Source organism: Triturus cristatus, chromosome 7 (assembly GCF_964204655.1).
Source record: "Triturus cristatus chromosome 7, aTriCri1.1, whole genome shotgun sequence".
Taxonomy (NCBI): Eukaryota; Metazoa; Chordata; class Amphibia; order Caudata; family Salamandridae; genus Triturus; species Triturus cristatus.
The window spans coordinates 284,145,598-284,165,275 of record NC_140590.1 but is presented as its reverse complement, the minus strand read 5'-3'; the positions used below and the strand labels follow the sequence as shown (position 1 = coordinate 284,165,275).

Genomic DNA, 19,678 nt, shown 5'->3' with positions numbered 1-19,678 from the left:
TAAATGCATCTTCACTACTATCAAGCAGGCTCTTTGGAGATGATGCACCAACTCTATACCTTATAAGCATCCACACTACTTCTATGCAGAAACCCGGATTATAATTAGGGCTCCCGGTTGTATGGCATTTATTTTCTTGCCATTTCCGTCTGTAATTAGACATATTTTTTTTGCGCAAATTTTATCTGTATTTATCCATATTTATTTTGGGTTTTGTGGCAAAAGTATGCTGAAAATAGTATATTTCCACATTTATTTAACCCATAAATATACACTCATGCTTGAATGTCTGCCAGGGTTCAGTGCTGTGAACACCTGCAGAAGATTAATCAGTGCACTTATAGGAAAATATGCGAATTTCAGTATCAACTTTGTGAATATGCGGTTAAAGCCTCAACTAAAATTACATTCTTCTTTAACCCCCTTATTTATCAATCCACACATCTATTGGCCTGGCAGTCATGGCAAACAGTATTTAGAATTACTCAAAAAGCAACCCAATTTCCGTTTTTATCCACATTTAAAAATAAATACAGACAAGAAAATGAATGTTTTCTGTCTGTATTTATCAGTAAAAATCAGTAAAAACGGAAAACAGGGAGCCTTAATTATAATGTACCAACTCAGGGTCTTTAATGCAACTATATTACTTTCAAACATGGTACGCTAAGGCAACAGCATCTCTGGCTCTCAAATCAACCTCTCTTACACACACAGTGTTGTAAAACAATACACCATTTCTGAGCCTTAACGCACCTTCACAATTTCCACGCAAGTCCCTTCAAGACAACGCACCATCTCTGTGTCTTACATGCACCTACACTATCTCCAGACTGTGTTCATGAAGACAACAGACCATGTATGGTGTCTTAAATGCAACTAGACTACTCCTGTGCAGGGTCCTTAAAGACTGTACACCTCTGTAGGGTCTCAAATGTCCCTCTGCTACTACTATGCAGTGTCCCAGAAGACAATCCACTATGGCAAAGCAGAATGCCACTGTTGTAGTAAGCAAAAGCACCGAAACTGTATAAAACAAGTGATATCGAAGCACAAGTTACACATAGTCCATTGATTTACATAAGTCGCTAGGAAATTCGTTCATAAATTTTAGCAGTTATTTGGAAGATGTGTCAAACATTCAAACGCATCTTGATTTGAGTTCGTATACAACTGGCAGGTGATGTGTTTCGTCCAAGTGCGACATTTTCAAGGTTGCAACACTTTCAAACAGAATGTATAACAATTTTAACGCATATATTTGTACATAGTAACACAAAGTTAAAAGCGATAGAAGACAGTGCAGAATCCCATTGCAACTCGTCAACCCATCTCTAGAATTCCACATTACGTAAGCAATTGGATATGGAATGCACGTGCCAACAGGCTGCTGCGATGACCTCTAGATCACCAAACAAACTTATCAGGAGAGGATATTGATTTTACCTCAGGAGCTCAACTACTCTGTCCAAGACAAAAAAACTTTTTGAACGTGCAGGTGACGACGTAGGATTCTCTGGCCTCTGCTAGGGGGCAAACTATTCTGTCAAGCCAGGGGAACTCCAGGTTGCGATGAGAGAAAGCAAAATTTGGGAGGGGTTGATGATCATGTGTGAGTGTTTATTCTATTAGAATGAAAGGGTGCATGTCCAAATTAATGGATCCGATCAGACATGTGCCTGAGTGGAGCTTTGCACCAAGACAACGCTCCCACTGGCTTCAAAGGATCGTATAGGCACAAACTTTAATTTCACTGAGCAGCCAAGAAGACCACTGTGGAAGCTGCACGGTCCAACTTCGTAGTCCCTGCTAGCTTTTCAGGCAGTTCTCCTGACCACCTCGCTTCCTTGCCTACTGATGTCCTGCCAGGGTCTGTGGGAATCCGGAACCTGCTTGCAACGGGTTAGACCAATCAATATCCTTGCAGCCTGTGTCACTCTCTCAAAGAAACAAGATAGTCTAAGCTCGGTCACCAACTGCGGACCTGGAGTCAGTCTTTTGGTGGAGTCACAGCAAGTGTCCATGGGCTATCATTATGCCTGGTGGCAGAGCTTCACTAGATTGGCTCTTATGTTCTCCCTAGCTCCAGGATTCTAACTAAGTCAACAGTTAGACCATTACTGCTGCAGAATGGTGCTCCGGTTGTTGGGTTAGAGTGCATCCAGATCCCGCATGATTCAGACTTCAGGAAGAACACACAAAGCATTGACTTAGGAACAGGACGCATTTTTGTGGTACTGAGCCATAAGAACCATCTATACAAAGAACTTGAAACTATAAGGGCAGAACTGCAAGGGTTCTGTTGTAGATTCTCTATGGATTAACATTATGTCAAGGAATAACAGTCTCGAAGTCGGGTTTATCAGGGATTTTCTACTCAACAGAACTGCATAGTGTCTAGAATCAGTGCCCTTCCATGTCCCCGTAACACCTGGTACTGGAGACCTCCAGATTTCACCCCGTGCTTACTGCAATCTGGTCTTGTGTAATTAAACAGCTATTTCTGGTTACCAGACATCCCTCAACTTTACCAAATCTTGTATTTTCTGGATAGTATGAATCTAATACGAAACCACAAGACTCGTCCTGGAGACCTGTGGAGCTTTGATGGTTCGATCATGTCACCATAGCAGGTGAAACGAGAAAGCAAAGAAGGCCTGACTGACTTACTAGCTGAAAGTAAACTAGATCTGGGTTGGAACTTCTGCAATGGCCACCGATAGGACGGCTGAGTGCTTCCTCCTCACAGCTAATGCCGGACAGCGTTAAAGGGGTTATATGACAATGGGGTGACTTGAAATACTACTGGACCCGGGTAAAGTACAGTGAGAAAAGGTCACAGTAGAGGTATATTCTGTGAGATACAAAATTGAATCATTCAAGCATCACCATGCCACATCAACGATAAATATTATCACACTCTAGGAGTTCTATATGGAGGAATTATACCCATCCAAGGTACCACTCCATGTGTAATCAAGACTGAAAATAGGTAACCAGATGGTGTATCTAGATCACTCACAAGATGCAAGTTGTAAGGGTGGGAGAATGGATGCACACATGTATTAAGACGAGGACCCTCACTCACCCTAATCTGATTAATCCCTAGTTGCTCCCCTCTTTTGTCCTGATGAAGACCCCAGGCTAAGGATTCAGTAACCTTTACTGCACACAGGGGTCAAAACGTTGACAATCAGTCCTTATATTTTTGCAAGCCAAGACGACAGCTTGTTATCTGCGTCGTTAGAATGCGGTTTATTATGCAATAATTTGCCTGCAATAGGCTGGACAGGCTTCAGCTAAAACTTGATGTATATATTGCACATTGCCTTTCCTTTTCCTATAACCCTCACAAGCACACATTCCTCCTGAGCACTCTGATTCCCCCCCCCCCCTTTTTGAGCACCGTTTTACCAAATACATAGACAATCGTGATGTCTTCTATAATCCTGCAATGATTACAAAATATATTGTATTTATCGTTGATGTGTCATGGTGATGCTTGAATGATTCCATTTTGTACCTCGCAGAATATACCTCTACTGTGTCCTTTTCTCACTGTACTGGGCGGCGTTGAAGGTCTGCATGGTGGAGAGCCCAGAGTGTACTGGGTGGATACTGTCTGGCAGGGAGACCTGGGGCAGGCAGGAAGCAACAGACAAAAGCATTTAAGAGAGCAAGGCCCAGAATGCAACAGATGACAAACCCTGAGTGACAGTGGGACCGGAGGGCACCAGGCCACAGCGGGACGCCAGAGGGCACCAGGCCACAGCGGGACGCCGGAGGGCACCAGGCCACAGCGGGACGCCGGAGGGCACCAGGCCACAGCGGGACGCCGGAGGGCACCAGGCCACAGCGGGACGCCGGAGGGCACCAGGCCACAGCGGGACGCCGGAGGGCACCAGGCCACAGCGGGACGCCGGAGGGCACCAGGCCACAGCGGGACGCCGGAGGGCACCAGGCCACAGCGGGACGCCGGAGGGCACCAGGCCACAGCGGGACGCCGGAGGGCACCAGGCCACAGCGGGACGCCGGAGGGCACCAGGCCACAGCGGGACGCCGGAGGGCACCAGGCCACAGCGGGACGCCGGAGGGCACCAGGCGGCAGTGTGCATTAGTTGATGAAGCCTTGAATGTCATCAGGATCCAAAGCGCAATGAAGTCTGCCCCTTAATGGCAGCGAAACACTGAGGGCCCTAGAGGACAGGTAAGGTCCTACATGAAAGCAGCCTGCATGGCAGCAAGGCCCAGAGTAGACTGGGTGATGAAGCTCTGCATGACCTGGGCGGAGAGGTAACTGAGCGACAGCGCCTTGAATGGCTGCAACACACTGGCTGCACTAGCTGACACAGCACTGAATAATAGCATAAACTAGCAGACGTATTCTTATGCTATTTAATAATAAAGGGGCACAGGGGCTCCAAGGGTTAAAGACCTGGGGGAGGGGGGGAAACCTGGTGGCCTTTAGGTGGCAGAATGGTGCATTGCACAGGGCCCCAGTGTGCACAATTTATCCACACGTCTATGGCTGCTCCAGACTGACTGGACGGCTTTGAAATGATGCGTATCTCATCAGCAATGCAGGAGGCGCAATATAATTCATCTCTCTCCAGCTATGTCATTTCAAGCCCACCCGGAGCCATGTCTACACTTTCGCGCGTTATCATCTCTTCGTTTACAGAACACGGCTGTGGCGCGTGAGGAGGTAACAGAGGTCGCTGCGCAACACCCCGGCGCCCTGCACTCCAACGGGCGCAGGCAGCAATCCAGGCATGCCTGCAATTCCCCCAGCATGCATCCGCCGCATGAGTGAGCGTTTCAGCACCGAGTATGTTAGGGAGCTGGGAAGGCGTGCTACTAGTCATGGAGACCGCGTGGGTCCGTGTAGTAGAACAAAACATGCAGCGTGCAGTTAAAAACGCGCCCCCCTCAGCCACATGCGCATTGTACTTTGGGCTGCATAGGCATAATTCTCAAGTGCTGAGTCATGGTGACGAGGACACGGCTCATCTCAGTGATTTAAACGAATAACTGATCACAAAGGTATTCATCTTTCAGGGACTGCAATTGCGCCATGTGGAACTCATTAACAGGGCACACCGGGCTAGGGTTCCTGAGCCGGTCTGACTGCACAGGTCCGGACAAGGCCTCGTGTAGGAACAGGTCTAGTCAGAACAAGAAATGGACAGAGTTTAGGTATCCCATGAACTGGATGCGTCAGAATAAGGGGGGGCTCATGAAGGGGTGAAGGCAAGAGGGGTGTAGCCAATGACGGTCACTACATATGCATTACATTTGAAAACTCTGCCCCTCCCCCGCCCCAAGAAATTGGCAACAGAAAATGAGGTAGTAAAGCTTTTCTGGTTTACTTAAAAAGCAGCCTGTGTGTGCCTAGCTGGGAAAGCTGAAGCGGTTAAGCAGTCCTTTAAGTAAGCTGAAAAGTTGGGGTCTCTAAAGTGGGTGTGTGGTCTAAGAAGAGCAGGTAAGAACGGTTTGTGAGAGGTAGGGTCTGTATATATAGGGTATGTCCTTATACATGTGGCCTAGAATCACACTGGCCTCCTCCTCTTGAAGCCTCCTCCCACCAGGTTTCTCTCTTCCTCGCCCCATGTTCCTCCTGGGCCTCCTCATCCTCATGGTCGTCTACGTCTTATCCTCCTAATGATTCTACTCCACCTTTGCAATTGATTCACCTCCAATCATCAGCTTCCTGGCCCTACTCTTCTGGTTCTTTTACTCCTTTTGGTCAATCAAGCATGGGTTTGTGAAGTGCGACTATTCACCCGTAAGCGTCTCAAGGCGCTGGGCGGGGGAGTGGGGCGGGGGAGTTTGCAGGAGGCGCAAGGTCCTGTCCATCAAGGAGGGGGTCTATCAAAGAGCCAAGAAGGAGAGGCCTCCTGATCTGGACAAACTGGTGCGAGGGACCACGGCGTAGGAGAGCTGGGCTGATCATAGAGTCCTTCAGGGTGCGTGGGATGCGAGTCAGCTATTCAGGTATGCTGGTCCGGTGTTGTGGAGGGCTTTGTGTGCATGGGTGACAATCTTGAAGGGGATACTTGCCTCGATGGGGAGCCAGTGGAGTATGAGCAGGTGCTGGGTGATGAGGCAGTCTCGTGGCAGGTTGAGGATTAGTCTGGCGGCGGCATTCTGGATGTTTTATAGCTTGCGGGTGAGGTTTTTGTTGATTCCAGAGTAGTGTGTGTTGCCGTAGTCAAATCTAATGGTGACGAGGGCTTGTGTGACAGTCTGTGTTCGAGGGTGATCCATTTGAAGGTCTTGCATGGGAGGCGGAGGGTGAGCGAGCAGAAGGATGCAACGGAGTTGATCTGGCGGCCCATTTTGAGTTCGGAGTCCAGGATGATTCCGAGGTTGCATGCGTGGTCTGTGGGGGGTAGGTTAGCTTCCGAGGGCAGGGGTCCACCAGGTGTCGTTCCAGGGGTCGGGGTGTGGGCCCATGATGAGTACTTCTGTTTTGTTTGTGTTGAGTTGTAGACAGCTGCTCTTCATCCATTTGGCGACTGCTACCATGCCTTCTTGAAAGTTGTGTTTGGCTACGTTGGGTTCGTTGGATAGGGAGAGGATGAGTTGGGTGTCGTCCGCGTATGAAACAATGTCTGTGGGTTCCGACGATGGAGCGTGCGGAGCCATGTAGATGTTGAACAATGTGGGGCTGAGGGAGGATCATTGGGGGACTCCGCATGTGGGCAGAGTGGGGTCCCAGAGGAAGGGAGGGAGTCTGACCCGCTGCATTCTGCCGGAGAGGAATGAGCACATCCAGTCGAGGGCCTCGTCCCGGATCCCTGCGTCGCGAAGTCTGCGTGTTAGGGTGCGGTGAGAGACTGTCGAAGGCCGCTGAAAGGTCGAGGAGGATGAGGGCTACTGTCTCTCCTAAATCCAGGAGGGAGCGGATGTCATCTGTTGCAGCGAGGAGGGCGGTTTCCGTGCTGTGGTTCTTTCTGAAGCCGGATTAGGAGGAGTCAAAGATGTTGTGCTCTTCGATGAAGGTGGCAAGTTGGCTGTTTTGGCTTTATCGATGACTTTCGCTGGGAATGGGAGCAGGGAGATGGGTCTGTAGTTTTTTAGGTCAGTGGGGTCCGCTGAGGGTTTCTTCAGGAGGGGGTTGAACTCAGCGTGCTTGCAGTCATAAGGGAAGGAGAGGTTTGCGAGGGAGCGGTTGATGGTGTGGCAAAGCATGGGGGCGATGGTGTCGGCAGCTCTGTTGAAGATGTGGTGAGGGCAGGGGTCCGTGGGGTTCCCGGAGTGGATGGACTTCATCGTCTTCAGAGTGTCATCGGTGGGAGGGCTGTGCAGCTGTTGATCGTTGGCTTAGAGGTGTCGAGGATGGTTGGTGAGGGTTCTGTGTGTTTGCGGACTTCGTCGAAATTTTCGTAAATGTTCTTGATTTTGTGGTGGAAGAAGGTGCTGAGTTTTTCACAGAGGTCTTGTGAGGGAGGGATTTCTGTAGACTCGCTGATGGGTTGGTCAAACTCCTTGATGATGCTGAAGAGTACTTCGCTGTTGTGCTCGTGCATGGAGATTGTCTTTGATCGCTTTCTTTCTTGTATTTCTGATGAGTTGGTGGTGGGCATTGGTGGCGGTTCTGAAGTGGTTGTGGGCTTCTGTAGATTTGGAGTTCCTCTAGACTTTTTTGAGGCGGCGGCATGTGTGTCTGGACTCTCGGAGTTCGGTGGTGAACCAGGGGGGCTATGGTGTTGGCGCAGTCAGATCTATCTGTGCAAGGTTTGGGCTGTGGTGTTGGAGTTGTCATTGTCCCCGATAGTTAGGGTGGAGTTGCCGAGTGAGGTAGTGAGCTGGTCGTCGGTGATTTTAGTCCAATTTCTGCATGGGAGCAGGTGCTGGGTTCTGTGGATGGTGGGTGCTCTGAAGGTGAAATGGATGCAGTGATGGTCTGTCCACGGGAGTTCGGTGGTGTGGCTGAAAGTGATGGAGTTTCCATGGGGTCGAGGATGTGTCCTGCTGAGTGCGTGTGCTTGGTCACAATTTGGCAGAGTCCTATGTTGTGGAGGTTGTCCAGGAGGGATGTGGTGTTGGGGTCTTGTTGTTTCCCCGGAGGGTGGTGGTAGGGCTGGCCTGTATCTTGAAATGTAGGTGTTCCATCAGGTCTGTGGGCTCGTCGGGGAGTGTGCTCAGCCGGAGGGTGGATTTGTGGATGATGGTGATTCCTCCCCTCTGGGGCAGTCCTACCGGGAGATCTTGTATCCTTGGGGAATGCCGATGTCAGGCCCCAAGGTGGTGTTGGTCCAGGTTTCAGTGAAGAAGGCGACGTCCGGGTGGTGCGGTCGAGGAGGTCCCAGATTTCGGTGGCGTGTTTATGAAGGGATCAGATGTGGAGGGGGGAGGCATTGCAGGGTCTTTGGTACGGTCGCGTTGTTGCGGGCGGGTTGTGCTGGATCCATGGTCTTGACTGTTCTGCAGGAGTGGCGGCAGCGGTGACAGCTGAAGGGTCCGTGGGTGTCGGCTGGTGAAGCTAGCTTGCAGTTGTTGTTGCGACCTGGATTGAGTGCGTAGAGTGCAGCTGGGTTGTAAGCATTGGCGGGTCAGAGGTCCAGGGTTTCTGGCGATGGTCGGTTCACGGACAGGCACAGATGGGCTTGCCTTCCTTTTGCTACTGCTCTTATCGCTCACCTCCTGGTCCTTCTCTTCACCTTCCTGGTCCGGCTCCTACATGGCCCTTCTCCACCCATTCCTGGTCACCTGGTTTTCTTGGCCCAGGATGCTTGTTTCCGATCCAGGGAGGACCTGGCTTGGCAGTTCGGGCTGGACTGTTCCCACAAAGAACAGGGTCAAGACTGATTTGCATATGGCTGGGTCCAAACTGGTGTGGTGTGGTGAGCAAAAGAATGATGGATTAAACCCAGATCCTTGTGAAGTGGGGTTGAATGTTTGCATTGTTCAGCATTCCGTCCTTCAATTGTTTCTTTTGCATTTAGCAGTGCAGCACCGCATGATCAGCACCTGCATGCTGGTTGGGGTTACTGAAGTTCTGCCTGATATACTTTACCCCCTTGGCCAGTCAACAGTGAAGCGCATGATAATATCCAGCTCATGATAGCCAAGTGTGGTATCATCTTCCTCATAATTCCACTCCAGACACAGTAAGTGAATAAGTAACGCAGCACACTTTCTTAGAACACCCCCCCCCCCCCCCACCAATTAGGCCAGCAAGCTCCAACTGTCCCTTTCAGCAGCTTACCAGTGCCGCTGGCTGCAGGGCTGGGTAGGTAGCAGCGTGCCAACCTGGGCAGACTGCTTCAGGATAATTTTTATTAAGGTTGAGAGTGTAGTTTTTTAAAATATAACACTACAGCATTGTGGCTGCCGACTGTGACCGACCTATGTGAGGTTGAGTGCTCCTCAGCCTGACACTTGCCTGACAATTGCCTAATACCCAGTGCCTACCCGAGAGTCAGCTCATTGGACTCGATTAATATGCAGCTGACGAGCCGTGTTGTGCATAATGGGGCCCCGCATCAGGTCATTTGCATTGCCTGAGCTGCTCAGTCTTTCCACCAGGGAAGTCAAATGCTTCTTTCCCATTCAGCAAGCCTCTTACCACCCCTTTACTTCCCATGTGCCCTTTTATTTCTGGTGCTTTGCAGCAGTTTCAAGATCTTTTCAAAGTTTCTCTTGCTCAAATGGGTGTAATTTCTGATATTTATAGGTTTCCCTAGTCTTCATTGCTTGATTTTGCTCGAGAGAAAGTGTCCCTCAGTCGTTGAAATGTCACTGATAATTGCACTGAAAATACATGTCACACATGGCTATCTTAAACCGTGGCAGCTATAGAGTGTCCTGGGGGAGCGTAGGGGGATTGCATGGAAACTGGTCTTCTTGGTCAGAACCTTTGGGAAGCGACTCGACAGTAGACCGTAGGAGAAATCTCCCTTTTTTTGGGGTGGAAAAAAAAATGATGCTAATGGATCCCACCTATGTGCGGCTTGGTGTTCATGGGATTTGAAAGCACGGGAATTCGGTGACGTGACCCCCGTTGGTCGGGAGTGGTCCTTGTTGGAGGTCTGACTCCGTAAACGTATACATCTTCAGGTCGCTTAGAGCTGTTAATACTGATGGGCATCTGCTGCCAAAGCTGATACGCAGCGTTAACAAGCTATCCCCACCACAGACGGCCCTTAAAGCAGAGAAATTGGCCATGATTAAATGTTTGTAATGGAGGGGGGGTGGGGGGAGGGAGGGGGTCATTCCAATACATTTAAAACTCCCACTTGTTAAATGTTGGCATTTATGTACCCTGGTGACAGGCAAAACGCTCATGACCATTTTTGTCCAGCATTTGGTGCCAATGGCCTGTGCTATTGAAGTAATTTCTGATTCCTCTTTCATCCAGCTGGAGAGTGACACGCTACAGGCATGTGTCTCAACGATTTTTATTTTTAAGTGGTTTGTTAGTTATTTTGTATACGTTTAGGTGAAACAATAAAGGCATACCATTTCCTGCTGAACAGCAATATTTCTCTCCATGTGTTCCCATACCTGGCGTGTCACACAAGTTGGTGCTTACTTTCCCTCCATGTTACAGAACAGTAGATGTTTCAGCACCCAGGCTAATGTGCTGCATAGCTAAATACATACAAGGTCCCAAAGGCGAGACCGATTGCATTGCAAATGCATGTTTTTCTATGTTCTTATATGAATCATCCACTGAAAACACAGGGGTTGAGGCATCTGCTGCAGATATCTTTATATATGCCACAAGTATCAGGATACAATATCAGTGTGCCTTCTCTCCCGTGAATGCATTAACCACCAGAGTTGCGTGTGCTGCTTCATGTCACAGATTTGGATTATCGTACAATAGCACAGAGTGTTAATGTCCCTTCTTCACAGCACAGTCTGTAATGTATAGGCTAAATACTGGCGTTTTACATAAGATAGCTCAGTTGGTTGATCGGCTTGCCGCTGAGATCTTTGTGTTACAAGCAGGTCACAATTTCATATTACAATACTGGTAAAGTAGCTGAATGAGTAATGCGGCAGCCTCACAAATCCATGTGAGCCGCCAGGTGAGAGTTTAATCATTCTAACCACTTGCTAGTATTCAACACTCATTAAGTGAGAAAAAACTGAGGTTGTATTTACTGGTACAGAAGTGGTTATGATGAGTATGTATACTAACACAGGCAGATGTATCTGACAAACTCACTGATGTATATAGCTCTGCATATCTTACATACATACTGAGCCCAAGAAAAGCCTTAAAAAAATGTTTAGATCTCAGTTTGCCCCTTATCTTATATTTTGACTTGCTCCAGCTATGCTCGCTATGAGCTTCAACTGCTCCCAGCAAGGATGCACCTTGGTTTCAATTACAAGTTGAGACATTTGCAGCTCCTCTACGGGTTAGTGCTCCGCAAAGCGCACAGTGAATGTGTACTAGTTTGGCTGCCTTCGCTTGGAGTCCGCAGACTTCACAAGGACACTAATGGGATAAATCAATGTGAATGGCCAGGTGTAGTATCTAGCAGCATCTCATTGAAGCCTGAGATGTTGCTAGGTGATTGGAATGTTTGGCTCAGGGAAGAGTCAGTTGAGACCAGAGCCTGAACAATGTACAAGCTGTTTGTGGATGGGGTCTTTTATCCTGGATTAAACTTCTTATTCAACAAACTCACTTTGTCTTTGAGTTGGATCTTACATTTTGGAGACAGAAGGATGGGATTGACAAGCTCGTTTTAAGGAGGAAAAGCTAAAAGGAGAAAAAGGACCTCAACACTACTTGCATTCTTGGTGAGAAAAGCATCGTTCCTCATTTTATTCAATAGAAAACAGACTTTGATTCTGTGGTTCAAACGAACAAACTTTGGCTCTTTGGCTCTTGTTAACAACTTTCGTAGTTGCTGCATTGTGGATTTCAAGCGTGATGGGTGCCTAACGAATGAAGGTTGGGCTTTATTATTTTTTGTATCGCCCATCAAGGATTTTACTTTTGCCAAAGGTTCGTGTTTATCCTGTTTTGGCGTGAGAGTGACGCTTCCGCGGGGAGGGTTTACTCCGTTGTTTATTTTTAAAAGTTTTTCAACAACTTCAAAACGGAGTCTCCTTACCGCGTTGCGTTCCTCGAGCTGCTTCCATAGCTACCGCTCTACACCTGGAACTAGCAACGGCCGTCTAAGCGTCATCAAGCGTCATCGTGTGTCAGCGCCGTATCCTAGCTACGGAGTAGAAGCTTCTGACATCAAGCGTCAGCGCTGTCTCGGACGCGCGAAGCAGCGTCATCGCGCATTGGTGCACTGCTGAGGGAGCCGTCTTCAGCGTGGAACGCAAGGGTGGAACGCACTGCCTTCGTGCGAGCTCTTCTGACAGGAGCACTCAGGCAAGCGACTTAACAGTGATTCGCACACTTGCTTACAGCGCGAATCAAGCTCGCTACTGGGTGTCCGTAGCGGATCACTTCCTGTCACCCCAGTAATTCGCATACTTGGAGATTGCATTGGAGGTAATAATTTTTTTTTTGCCCAAACTCGGTTCAGTGGCCTGTTCTGCGGTGATTGCTCAGCGCGCCCATTCTCTCGCATGCCGCAAGAAGTAACTGACATAACAGGGACAAGTAACTAATACAGTTTTGCGTGCGTGTCACCAGTGATACGCACACTGTGAAGATACTTTCGTAGGTGTGTCAACTCAGTGATACACACACTGTGAAGATTATATTACAGCAGTCAAATGGTACTTTAAGACGGTCAGAGTTCTACTGTGCATAATTTGTTTATATTGTTTGAACTATATGAAAAGCTATTTGTTTTGCTTATTAATCCCGGATTCTATTGATAGAATTAGTAGGGTGAAAGAGTAGAGGGACTCAAAAAATGTTTTTTTATAAATTATTTAAAAAAAATAAAAATATAAAAAAAAGGGGAAGGTGAGACTCAGGTAATAATTTGTAGTTATCACATTTGAGGGCTAGTTTTAAACATGCAGAACGTAACAGCACCCCCTCTCTTCCTGTCCACCCCGGGAGATCCACCCATTAAATGGCAGAAATGGCGAAAAGTCTTTGAAAGATATGCCAGGGTGTGTGGAGCTTCTTTGAGTGCCGAAAGAAAGACTGCATTATTGCTTCATTGTTTGGGGTCGGAAGGTCAGGAGGTATTTGACCACCTTCCGGATCTAGTGGATAGGAGTTTGAATGAGTACGAGATATGCATAGCTATGCTTGATAAACACTACCTACCGAAGGGGAGTACGATACTTGAAAGGTATCATTTCGGTAGGAGATCACAAATGGAAGATGAAAGCATAGAAAATTACATTACTGCTCTAAGGAAGTTAGCTTCTTCGTGCAAGTTTGGTGCTACACTAGATGAACGTATTAGAGATCAGTTTATGTTAGGCTGTAACATTGAACGTGTTAGGGAGGAACTTTGGCAGAAGGACGAGCCAAACTTAGAAGATGTCTTAATTATTGCAAAAAGGATTGAGCATTCTTTGAAGTGTGTAGAGGTAATAAAGAAGGATGGAGAAAAGAAAGAAAACAATTCGGTCCAAGCAATAAAAGCAAATCCTAAAACTAACAATGAAAAAGGGGATCACTTTAAGAAAGGTACCTCTAGTGGAACTGGAGTAAAGTTCGATGCTTCTAAAACGACATGCTTTCGTTGTGGTAAACTAGGTCATTTAGCGAATGATAAACAATGCCCCGGTTGGAGAGCCACATGTGGTAAGTGCAAAAGAAAAGGGCATTTTACAGTGGCATGTAAAGAGAGAAATTTCAAGGGAAAGGTTTCTGAAATATATTTTGATGTGGAGGATACTTGTGATTCTTCTAGTGAGGTCGACTGTGGACAGATTCAAATCCAAGCAGTTCAGACTGAGGAAAAGAAAAGCTGCCCGACTGATGAAATATGTGTTGAGGGCAAGGCTACAAAAGTACTTTGACTCTGGTGCTAAAATCACCATATTTTCGAAAGAGTTTTATGTAAAAGAAATCAAAAATAATGTCAGAATTTACTCACCGGACATTAGATCCTTTGCCTATGGAGGTGAACCTATCAAGTTGTGTGGGTACTTTTGGGGTCTAATTGAATATAAAAATAGACTTACCAGTGGGAAAGTTTATGTATCACAAAAAGGGGACAGCATTTTAAGCTGGTTTCACCAGAAAGACCTTGGTGTCATGCTAGATCCAAATTCGTCTCCACCTATTTTATTAAAAGAGAATTTTAGATCGGCATCTGTGGCCAAGGTGGACACGAGTTTTGAAAATCAATTTACGTGTATGCTAACAGAACGCTTTCCCAAAGTTTTCAGTAGTAGCTCAGGCTGTCTTAAAGGTTACACACATCATATTCGGCTTGTGGAAGGCGCCAATCCAGTATCTTGCAAAGTAAGGAGTATTCCGGTGGCAGTCAGGGAAATGGTTCAAACTGAGTTGGAAAAATTGAGATGAGAGGGAATTATTGAAGAAATTGAAGCAACACAATGGCTTGCTCCGGTCGTAGCTGCGAAGAAGGCTGATGGCTCTCTTCGTTTATGTGCGGACCTTAGAGAGCTAAACAAGTGTGTGGTGATCGACAAATATCCGTTACCCAAGATAGCAGACATGTTGATGTTGTTAAAAGGGGCGAAAGTTTTCAGTACAATAGATTTCAGGTCTGCATATCATCAAATCAAACTGGATGAGGATTCAAAAGACTTGACGGCGTTTATCACGCCGTTTGGGACTTTTCGTTTCTTGAGGCTACCATTTGGGTTGGTCTCGGCGGCTTCAGTGTTTCAGAGGGCACTGGAATCTGTTTTGAAGGGACAACCTGGTGTCAGGGTAGATCAAGATGATATTTTGGTTTTTGGTACAGATGATAACGAACACGATGAGAGAGTATTACAGGTTTTGAAGAGATTGGATCAGTCGGGATTGACAGTTAAAGTAGGAAAGTGCAAGTTCAAGAGGAGATCGATAGATTATCTAGGTCACACTATTGGAGACGGGGGTGTATCACCTAAGGAAAGTCTGGTAACTGCCATTCGAAATATGCCATCCCCAAGCAATAAAGAGGAGCTGTTGAGTTTTTTAGGCATGGCCGAATTTTATAGTAAATTTGTAAAGAATTTTGCTTCCCTCTGTGTCTCAATGAGGACGTTACTGCATAAAGGACGTGAGTTTGTTTGGGATGATAAGTGTGAAAAGGAATTTTGTTTGCTCAAAAAGGAATTGGATCTAGCGCCCAAACTCAGCAGTTTCGACCCGGATAAGAAATCGGTGTTAGTGACGGATGCAAGTGTAAAAGGTTTGGGTGCGGTATTGATGCAAAAGAATAATGGAGAGGACAATGTGATTTTATTTTTGTCAAGGAGTTTAAGAGGTGCTGAGGTGCGGTATTCAGTCATAGAGAGGGAAGCTCTAGCAGTCCACTGGTCTATAAAAAAAACTACGAAATTTGCTTTGGGGTGGTACCTTTGAGGTCAGGACAGACCACAAGCCCTTATGTGAGATATTCAAAATTAAGGGTATAGATGCGATCTCCAGTAGAATTACAAAGTGGGTAGTCGCTTTACAGGACTATAATTTTGACATCAGGTACATTCCAGGCATACAAAACAAGGTAGCTGATGCATTGTCAAGGTTGGTTGCGTGTGACAATTCAGGTCTAGAAGAAGAGGATGAAGAGGATGGAGAAATGATTTGCTTCATTGAAGGGGGAATTATAGAGAAAGAAAGGTGGTTGAGGGCGGTTAGTGAAGACGATGTTTTAACAAAAGTCAAAGTTTGTTTAAAAGAGGGTTGGAATGTGAAGAGTAAGGATGAGGAAGTAGATAAGTTTTGGCACGTTAAGGATCAACTTGCTGATCAGGATGGCTTTCTTGTCAGAGGGGCGAGATTGGTTCCTCCTACCTCTCTTAGAGAGGAGTTAATTTCTTTGGCCCATGATGGGCATCTTGGTATTTCTAAAACCAAAGAATACCTACGTTCCTCTTACTGGTGGCCAGGTATGGATTTGCTAATTGAACGGAAAATAAGAGACTGCATGCAGTGTGCACTTAGTGACAGAGTGAACAAGCCAAGAACACAACCTATGATAATAAGGGACCGACCTGATGCTCCTTGGAAGGAAATTGGACTGGACATTGTAGGCCCGATCTCTGTATCTGGTGTTGAGTGGTACATTCTAGTTCTAGTTGATTTTTTTTCTCGCTGGCCAGAAATAGCTATAACGCGTGGGATTGAATCTAAACATGTTAAGGAGTTTAAAAAAAAAAAATTTGATAGAGAAGGCATTCCTAATGCAATACTCACGGATAATGGAGTACAATTGGTCTCGAGGGATATGGAGGAATTTTTGAGTTCTTATGGTGTGAAACACAAAAAGTCTTCTCTATATCACCCAGAGACAAATGGACTCGTTGAACGGTTTAATCGGGTTCTCAAGGAAACGATTGAGATGGCAAGATCAGCGGGTCTAGATTGGAGAGCAGAAGTGTTCAAAAAAGTTAGAGTGTATAGGCTGTCACCTCATGCTGTCACAAAAAGGACACCTTTTGAGCTGTTTAGGGGTAGGTGTGCCAACTCGTTAGTTACACCTTCCTGGGTAAATGATATACAGCCTAATCGTTTTAGGGATAATGAGAAAGATCACTGGAGGTTGTTTGATAAGAAGAAAATTGAAGAGAGGAAGATTTCGCATGATGTGAAAAAGTCTGTGAGAACAACAATAGTGAAAGTGGGGGATTGGGTACTGATAAAGAATCCCCATATGGGGAAAAGTAAAGGAGCTTTCTTAAAACCTATTCAGGTTTTTATTAAGTTGTTTAACAATGCGGTTAAAACGGCGGATCACCGGGTGTGGAACTTGAATAGGGTGGTTGTGGTGAGAAAGGACTTTGTTGCGGGACTTAAAGAGGTTCCAAGAACACCAGTTTTTCCATCGCAAGGGAAAATTGTACAAGATGAATCCTTGTCACATGCACAGAGATCTTCAAGGATGATTTCTGCACCGAAGCATCTGGAAGACTATGTAAGCTGATTTTTTATTATGTGTTGTTGGTTCTAGGTCTAATGTAACTTTTACTGGTCTTGTAGGCATTGTTGTTTATGGTCTGTGAAGAAGGGAGATGTGTAGTATCTAGCAGCATCTCATGGAAGCCTGAGATGTTGCTAGGTGACTGGAATGTTTGGTTCAGGGAAGAGTCAGTTGAGACCAGAGCCTGAACGATGTACAAGCTGTTTGTGGATGGGGTCTTTTATCCTGGATTAAACTTCTTATTCAACAAACTCACTTCGTCTTTGAGTTGGATCTTACACCAGGATTCTGGATCTGGTTCAAAAATAGCTGCTGTATCTTGGATCTGGCTAGATCCCATTTTAGAAGTGGATCTATCTAGCAACACAGTGTCAGACCCTGCTTCATAAACAATGTACACATTGTCTCCAAGTTAAGCCTGTCTGCACCGTGCCATTGCCACCAGGGAGTTGAGCTTGGGTTAATTTAGTGACTTTTAGGGTCACCCTGAGAAGGATTGGGATTACGTTTGGTGGGTTCGTACCTTCAACTAATAACCCAAATTCTTTTAAGCAAGTCTTTTTAATCTGGTGGTCAATTGTTTCCATAGACAATTCAAGTGCACACATGATTTTCTGTTTTGTGCAATATTTGTTGGCTACATTGCTACTGTAATTTCTGAAAATTATTTATTGAAAATTATTTATGTCACAGTTTTGAATCCACTTTGCCTGCAGATTGACCCTTCGTCATATAAGGGACAGACAGAGAGATGGGAGACTGTCCTCAGGGAATATGACACATACGACATGGACAGCAGAACCCTACTATTAGATATGTCCAAAAGTCTTCGAACAATTTATGCCAAGATCAAAATGCCCATGATGAGTTTAGATCAAAGGGACATGATAACCAAGATTAGCACATTATTATGGAAGAACGGAACAGATCTGATATTGAGGATGAAGGTTAGAGGAAAGGGATGAAAATCTCCTGAAATGGAGAAGGTGCCTGGAGGTGCTTCGGGTCCAGAATAAAGATCTGGAGGCTAAACCACGCCACAACAATCTCAGAATTTCAGCAGTGCCAGGATCAACGAACATAAATTGTGTTACAAAACACCGCTTGCTAAAATATTTGGCAGGTAGCACCTCTCAGTGATGTTTAGAGTGAAGAGGGCGCATCCATTTTTGGGACCAAGGCCTGTGCTGTAGACCCTTCACTGAGGTCCGTATTCTGAACTATAGAGATGATCGAGATACGATATGGAGTATGGCTAGAGAAAAATGAAAAAAAAAGGATATCTACAATACAATGGTGACCATCTCTATCTTCCTCGAATTTACAGTTGCTTTGCATGGAGAGTTTACACTGCTGTGAAGTAGCAGCCCCAGCAGATAGGGCTATGCCATGCAGTACCCAACAAGACTGAAGGTCAATCAAATGTCATTTTCCCTAACCTGCAGGATGCCATTAAGTTCCTCAAAAGCCAATGGAGCATCTGGCTCCTAGCTCAGGGCTGGGCTGGTGAATGAAGCGTCACTGAGCGCACTTGACAGAAAGGATTAACTTCATGGTAGATTTACCCACTGAATGAATGGAGATGCTGGAGTAAGCTACCAGGATGGTAAAGCAAATTTAGGGGCCTGGTGCGGTTGACTCTCTGACTTGGACTGTTTGTACTTCTTGACCGTTGCAGATAAAGAAAAGATACCAGTTGTTATAAATAATATATTTTTTTAAACATGGCAAGATCTGAGAGTAGGTGGGACTCACAAAGGGTACTAATATTCCAATTGCAATGTTAACGTATTATGTGTTAAATACTGATGGATACCGGAGACAATAACTAAAAGATATCGCACAGTACTCAACTGGTCAGGATAGAAAGTCTACAGAAAGACTACTTGTTCAAAGACTGGTGCTTCCACAGTGTACGCCCATGCTACCCGCAAGGGCAATGATGGCATTACTTTAAAGCGTTACAATCAACTAAATCATAAAACAATATACTGGAGCACTCCAACAATTTGTTTAACACTGCTTGAGGACAAATAACCAGAAAAGTTAGTCCACAAGTCCAAGGTCATGTGATATATTTTCGCCGTCTTTATTATGTTTACACTCTTCCAACCAAGTACATGATCATCAGCCGACAGGTGTTTCATCTCCAATAGGACTTTTTCAAGGCATGAATACAAACTATTTTCTTATTCCTCTAATAATAATACATGAACTAAGACGAGGTGCCAGAGTACGAGTTTTCTAGGTAATCTCTCCTGCGGCCTATTGTGCTCTTGGATTCTTCCCAATAACAAAAGTAGTCATCCTCATTTCATTTTGCAAAGGACAGGACAGAGCTTATCAGGGCTCTCTACCCCAGCGTCACCCATGACTGAATAGCAACACCACTTCATTGGGAGCTTGAAAATATTGATGATAAACAGATGAGGACGACTACTTTTATTAGGAAGAATGCAAGAGTCCAATAGGCCAGTGGAGAGCTCACCTATAAGAAACTCATACTCTGGCACCTAGATCACCTTCTTCATCTATTATTGTTATGAGGAATAAGAAATACAGTTTGTAGCCACACACCTTGAATTAGTCCCTTTGGGAACAATACACCCATCGACTGATGATCATGTAACTTGTTTGGAAGCATGTAAACACAATAAAGATTACAAAAATATATCACATGACCT

At 45.8% G+C, this 19,678-nt stretch overlaps 1 protein-coding gene across 3 annotated transcripts in view; it reads right to left on the bottom strand.

Annotated features, from left to right (window-relative positions):
* GYS1 (glycogen synthase 1) overlaps nt 1–19,678 on the bottom strand; it is a 187,395-nt gene that overhangs the window by 68,371 nt on the left and 99,346 nt on the right. The gene's annotated exons all lie outside the window — the stretch shown is intronic.